We start from the raw sequence: 6,596 nt of genomic DNA, 5'->3' as shown, positions 1-6,596 counted from the left end.
GATCACACCACTGTACTCCAGCCTGGGTGATGAAGTGAGAGTCTGTCTCAAAAACAAAACACAAAACCCAAAAAACTAAGAATGTTACTTTACACTTGTACCTAATAATGCACTTTGCATTGGTCACTAGGAAACTCAGAACCAAATTTGTGGACTACCCTTAACGTACTAAGTACACAAAACTTTAGGTAGCATATATCTTGTGTGTTAACCTCATTACTCGCTTAATCTTATTTCTATACCCTATTTTTCTCTTATCCCCATTTTCTTTTCTTAAAAAATAGTGTATTGGACATATCATGTGTTTTGAAACAAAGTAGAATACAAATAAATAAATAAGTCGACTTTCTGTCCAAACAAGACAGCATGAAAAGCAGGAACTTGGTGGTGGTATGACGTTTCAATGAACCAAAGAGGCTCTGATTACTGTCTGTAGACACCCACGGCACAATTATTAAGTTCATTGGACAGAGAAGAATCTGGATTCAGCTGTGACAGGACAGCAAATTAAATATACATGGACAAAAGGAGGAGGCATTCAAGGTAAGATGTGCAGAGCCAACAAAAACAATCATTCTAACTCCTGTATGGGTTGATTTCCATGTGGGCCAGGGAAGCCTTCCAGGACAACCTCCTTTGGCCTGCCTGGGTGGTTACCTCTTATAGAAACTCAGCTGTATCTTGGGCATGGCTGGTCTGTCAGCTTTTACCCATGGGGAATAGCCAAACTCTTGTCTAGATGAGTGGGTTAAAAACCACCTCTGATCTCTGGAAAGGTTACTTTGCCTACTTTCTGATCATTTATTTACATGTCGTAGTCTTCATTATTTATTTATTTTTTTTTACAATTACAAAAATAATTAAAAAATAAAACTACAGCATAATATAAAGGCAATAACAATTCAAATAATATCAAAATAGATAAAATATAAAATCAAGCTTCCCTTTCTTTCCCCCTATTCTCCCATTCCATTGCTCCTCTCCCATTCCTCACGAGTAACCACTGGCAGTTGTTCAGTATGAATCCTTCTGGATCTTTCCTATGCACATTTAGACGTATTTACACATACACATACCATAAAAAGTCTGTGTATAGCTTTGTTTTTTAAAAAAGAATTTTTCTACTCACATTATTCTGTAACTGGCTTTTTGTAACTAATATATTGTAGATTCTACTTATATACAGACCAACCACACTCTTTTCAATGGCTGTAGAGTGAATCATGAAATCATAGTAAAAATATACATTAATGTATTCAGCCTAGTAAGTAGCATTTACATTGTTTCTAATATTTTGATAGAATAAATTAATACTGCATCAGATTCTTATGCCTGTGTCCTTTGGCTCTTATTTCTAACAGTAGAACAGCTGAGTTAAAGAATATACATGTTGAATTTTGATAGGCACTGCCACACTGCCTTCCAGAAAGATTGACCAATTACCGTTCTACCAACAAAGATTGTCCTTTGTTCACATTCTCACCAACAGTGGACACTGTCAGTGTTTTTAATTTTGACAGAACTGATTGGCAAGAGCATGCTACTTATTTTGATTTATAGTTACCTGATCAGTAGTAAGATTGAGCTCATTTTCAGTCTCTCCTTTTACTATGGCTACAATAAAAGGGCTGAAAGTGTGGTTTTTGATTTATTTCTTTTAGATATAAATGACCAATCCAAATAGTGATATTTTGAACTACAAATTTCTAAGAAGATTCACATTGGAATGTTACATATCTCCATATTAGGAAAATGAGTCATAATTGAACTCCCAAAGTCAAATTACATCTGATGTTTATTCTAGGATTCATATAATAGTTTTTGGCCAAAAGTATTGAAAGATGCCAGAACTATATTCTTTTTTTACTTTTGTTTCCTTTATTTGTTCTAAAAAAAAAAAAAAAACAAACAAACTTAGGATACATGTGCAGAACATGTAGGTTTGTTACATAGGTATATGTGTGCCATGGTGGTTTGCCGCACCTATTGACCCGTCCTCTAAGTTCCCTCCCCTGACTCCCCACCCCCATACAGGCCCTGGTATGTGTTGGCCAGAACTATATTCTGTTGATTTTGTACCAAATTTATCACACTAGGAGTTGCAAGTAACAGAAAGAACTGTGACCAAACTATGGAAAAAGAAATTTATTAGGAGACTATTTGGAGTCCATTGTTGTGCTAATTAATGGGTGACTGGTCACCAGGAACCACTACTGCAGTCTCATAGCAGGCATGGTATGGCTGGTAGGTCACCTCCACACAGCAAATGTTTTAAGTTTCTTGGTCTCTGTGCTCAAGAGTTTAATTCTAGGGGGAAAGCATTTGATTGGCCTAATGTGGGCCTCAAGGGAAGGAAGGCTTTTAATGACAGCCCCCAAAGACTAAATCCAACGGGAAAGAGATCTTCCTTTAAAAGGAAATTGGGGTATTGTTAGGACGTGAAATGGATGCTGGTCAGAAAAAACAAACCAAACCAAACCAAATTATCCCTACACTAAACTTACCAATTGCCTTTTCTTCTCTTTACCTTGTAAACCTGTCAGTGCCCAGTCACTGTAGACAACCTCACCGGCAACATGCTGCCCACACCTAGAATAGGAGCCCATGGGGCAGAATAATGGAGACCGTCCCATTCCTTACAGTTTGTGTAATGCTTGCTCAAGTATATTGAACTCTGCCAGTCCTGGAATCAAAACATTTTAGTCTTAGAACAAGAACTGAGAGGTTTTCATATTGACTTTCACTCATTCTCCATTCTTCTTAATTCTCCTCAAATGCATAGAAATCCTGTGTTTCATGTGTTCATTCATTCTTCTATGCAACCACTATTTATGGAGGGCAACCCTGTGCTAGACATTGTTCTAGGTGCTGAGGAAACAGCAGTGAAGTGGAAAGACATATCCGCCCTGGTGAGGCTGGAAGGAGCAAGCAAGGCTGGAGTTGGACTTTACATCTTATCTGAAATGCAAGAGGAAGCCACTCAAAGCTTTTGGGCAGGCAAGAAACATGATCAGATCATATTTTAGACACATTATGCAAACTGGTATAGAGAATGGACTGCAAGGAGAAATGAATCAGGCCAAGAGGCCAGTCAGAGGACCAGTGTAGTAGCTAGATGAAAAAAAAAAGATGGTAGCCTGGACTAGTTTGGTGGCCAAAGAGATAAAGAGATGTGGACAGAATGAAGAGATATTTCTGAGGTAAAATGAATAGGGTGGGGTAGGGGGAGTGGTGGTAGTACAGGAAAGAAAAGAATCAAAGATAACTGATTTTTCTGGCATGAGTGACCAAGTAAATGGTGACTACAACGGGTAACCCAAGAGGCCTTGGCTAGAGGGCAAGCAGAGTAAAGGATGAATTACCTTTGGGTCAGTCTGAGCACATGTGCAATTCTCATGTCAAGTATGGAGTAGACTGTCTAAATCTGAAGCTCAGGAGAGAGATCCAGCATGTGAAGTCACCAGTGCCTACAAGGCCAAGGAGTTAGAAGACACTGCCCAAGGAGAGTACAGATTGAACAGAGAGGGATATCAACACTGGACTTACATATTTTAAATGAAGAAATTCCGGAATATTTTGCCTCAAAAACTGTGACTTCTGTATTCCACGGACCACTACATTAATTTTTCTCTTCGATTGCAGCTTTTTATAGTCTTCAACAACAACCAGTCCCTACATTTAAGAAGGTTAATAACTGAGACAACCTTCCTGGTGGATCCATCATTTGGCCCAGCTTGTAGAAAGATTCCCAACTAGCTCTAATTAGTTCCATCTTATTTGGAGGCAGAGGTATTCCTCATCATACCCATATCCTCACATAAATTGTCCAGGTAAGTTGCCCACCTTTATTTCAAGGGCTTAGAGATATGCAGGGCCACTGGACCCAGGACTGCACAGGGTATGGGGTGGTGATGGTGGTAAGGTGGAGCTTACCTTTAAAGACAGCCCAGCCCTGACTGAGTCCCTTCTACTCTATTCCTTAGTCCTCATGGCAGATTTAAGGACCCCACTCCCTCTACCCAGTCCTCTCTGGTCCTACTTGCCCCTCTCCTGGCTGTCTTCCTTACCCTAGGGCTAAATTATACAGTCATTGGATATGGAAAGATTGTACTTTGAGTCTTTATTTCTGTTCCCATCTGAAGTGCCCTAGGTACCAGGGAGAAAGAAGACGAAGAAGGACATATACCAGAAGCACATTAATAGGCTGCTGGAAAACTCTGCCACACTTTCAGATGACAGGTCACCTACAGATAAATGATTCAAGGATCAACGAAGTTCTGAAGTTTTTTTTTTTTTTTTTGGGGGGGGGGGATAGAGTCTCACTGTGTCACCCAGGCTGGAGTGCAGTGGCGTGATCTCAGCTCACTGCAACCTCTGCCTCCCAGGTTCAAGCGATTCTCCTGCCTCAGCCTCCCAAGTAGCTGGGATTATAGGTGCCTGCCACCAGGCCTGGCTAATTATTTTTTGTATTTTTAGTAGAAACGGGGTTTCACTATGTTGGCCAGGCTGGTCTTGAACTCCTGACCTTGTGATCCACCCGCCTCAGCCTCCCAAAGTGCTGGGATACAGGTGTGAGCCACCATGCCTGGCCAGTTCTTAATACTGCCAGGAGTGCTTTAGAAGGCTGGGAATATGGGGCGAAAGATTAGACACCCAAGCTGTTGAAAACCACACAGAGTTTCAGTAAATATATGCACAATTTGAAAAATATATTTGCAAAAATCTAGGTGTCTCCGGTCTAGTCCTTCCTATTAATCAAATAAATTACCGAGCTTCATGGCCCAGTCTATGATCCTAGTTCTGACCGCTGCTGCCCGTAAAGGCCTCAATGAATTCCTCTCTGAGCTTCCAGACTTCCTTGGCTGGCGACTTGTTCCTCTTGGGACAGCTTTTGCCTGAGCTGAGCAGCCTGGCCCCCAGCTGTGCAGGGCCCTCTCTCCGGTGAGAGGAAACGCTTTCAGCTTAGTCTGTTAACACAAACATTCAAAAGCAAACATTCAAAAGCCACAGATCATGTTCGCATAAATAAAATAGGATTGAGAAAAGCTTTGCCCCAAGAAACCAAAGGGGTGTTTAAAAAACAGCTCTTGCTTTCCAAGTAGGCAGGCAGCAAAGCCACAGCAATTCCAAAAGTTTGTGTGCTTGGTAGAGCTGGGTGGCTGCAGCCGCAGACCTTTGAAGAGGAAATGCCATCCCTGGTACAGGCAGGCGGCCAGCCCATGAGTCCTGAAAGTACCAGAGAGAAGCAGAAAGCAGGGGAGCACAGTTAGGAAGTGAAAAGGGAGAGGAAGGCACCAAGGAGATAAATGAGGAGATTCTTCTTATCTAGAGTTCCCACCCCAGATCTAAGAGCCACAGGACAGAGCAACTCACTGTGCCTGACAGAGCTGGGGCCTGGTGAGTCCTAGGTGGCGGGCACAGCCCAGAGTGACTAAGGCTGTGAGGAGGGGTGTGCGCCGTCACTGAGGGGTGGAGAGGGGTGGTGGTGTCTGGGCTGGGAGATGCCTTTGCTTTGAAAGCTTTGGAGGAAATTAACTTTACAAGGTGCCTCCCTGTCTCCCAGAGTTATTAAAAGAAAGGAGGGAGCAAAGAAGAAATGGAAAAATGGTAATACCTCAGGAAGGGCTGTGTGATCCCAACTGGAGGAAATGGGAGGCAGATGAAGTGACAAATGTGCAACCTCTCCTAAGGGAGGAAGAGCTCTGAATGTGACCTTGTGCAAATGGAAAAAAAAAAAAAAAACACCAAAACACACACACAAATCCAACAAGAGCCAGTGTGACTAACGAGAAAACACACACACTTGCAAACACACACACATACAGCCCTTTGAAGATCTAGAAATGAGTGACTAATTAAATAGCCTAAAAACCTCCAAGTGCATAAAGTTTCTGTCAGTACTCCTGTTTCAATAAAGCAGCAGTGAAAGCCCATGGAATGGCAGGAGTGGATGAGTTACTATAAATCGTGGGGTCACCAGAAGGTATAAATCTGGGAGTCTCTGAGAGTCATTATAGTTTGGGCTCATAGATAGATATCTAGGCATTGATTGCTCTTTCACTGATAAAGAAAACAAAGTACTGGATCTAAAAATTCTTCTAAAAAAAGGGAATTCCAACTGAAGCTACATATTTCATGGAGCATGAAGCCAGCTGTTTTCCTGCATGTTAAAAAATAAGTATTTAATTAAAAAAAAAAGACCTCTTGCCTGACCATAACCAGATCAGGCAAGGCCACCTTGCCTATGAAGGCTAGAGTGTCCGTTATGACTTTGCATGTGTTGGTTTGCGCAGTTTCTGTTCTGAGGTATGTCAGTGAGGATACTCAGTGGTGTTGTCAGGACAAGGTTAGGACACTGTATTTAAAAGGTGAATAATTTCCTAAATATCTTTTAATCTCTCCTTGATCCATATTAAGCTCACTAATATTTTCAGTCTATATCAATCTCTTGAGTACTAGGTTCCATAAGGTTACTGCTTCATTCATTTTCTACATTTTTATGTATCCTGAAGTTACTTTAGCTACATTTCTAGAGAAGCCCTCATGCTCTACCATTCTCAGATTTAATAAATTGGCTGATAGAAACAAGAACCCCC

At 41.4% G+C, this 6,596-nt stretch overlaps 1 long non-coding RNA gene across 1 annotated transcript; it reads left to right on the top strand.

Moving 5' to 3' along the window:
* The first annotated feature begins 288 nt into the window (after positions 1–288).
* Positions 289–5,754, top strand: LOC129144016 (uncharacterized). The gene is made up of 3 exons (XR_008548078.2): positions 289–543; positions 3,643–3,830; positions 4,143–5,754. It is a non-coding gene; the product is annotated as an uncharacterized LOC129144016 (long non-coding RNA).
* Positions 5,755–6,596: the final 842 nt, after the last annotated feature.

This window comes from Pan troglodytes, chromosome 1, assembly GCF_028858775.2.
Source record: "Pan troglodytes isolate AG18354 chromosome 1, NHGRI_mPanTro3-v2.0_pri, whole genome shotgun sequence".
Taxonomy (NCBI): domain Eukaryota; kingdom Metazoa; phylum Chordata; class Mammalia; order Primates; family Hominidae; genus Pan; species Pan troglodytes.
Note: the sequence above shows the minus strand (reverse complement) of the source record. Positions and strands in the feature narration are given on the sequence as shown.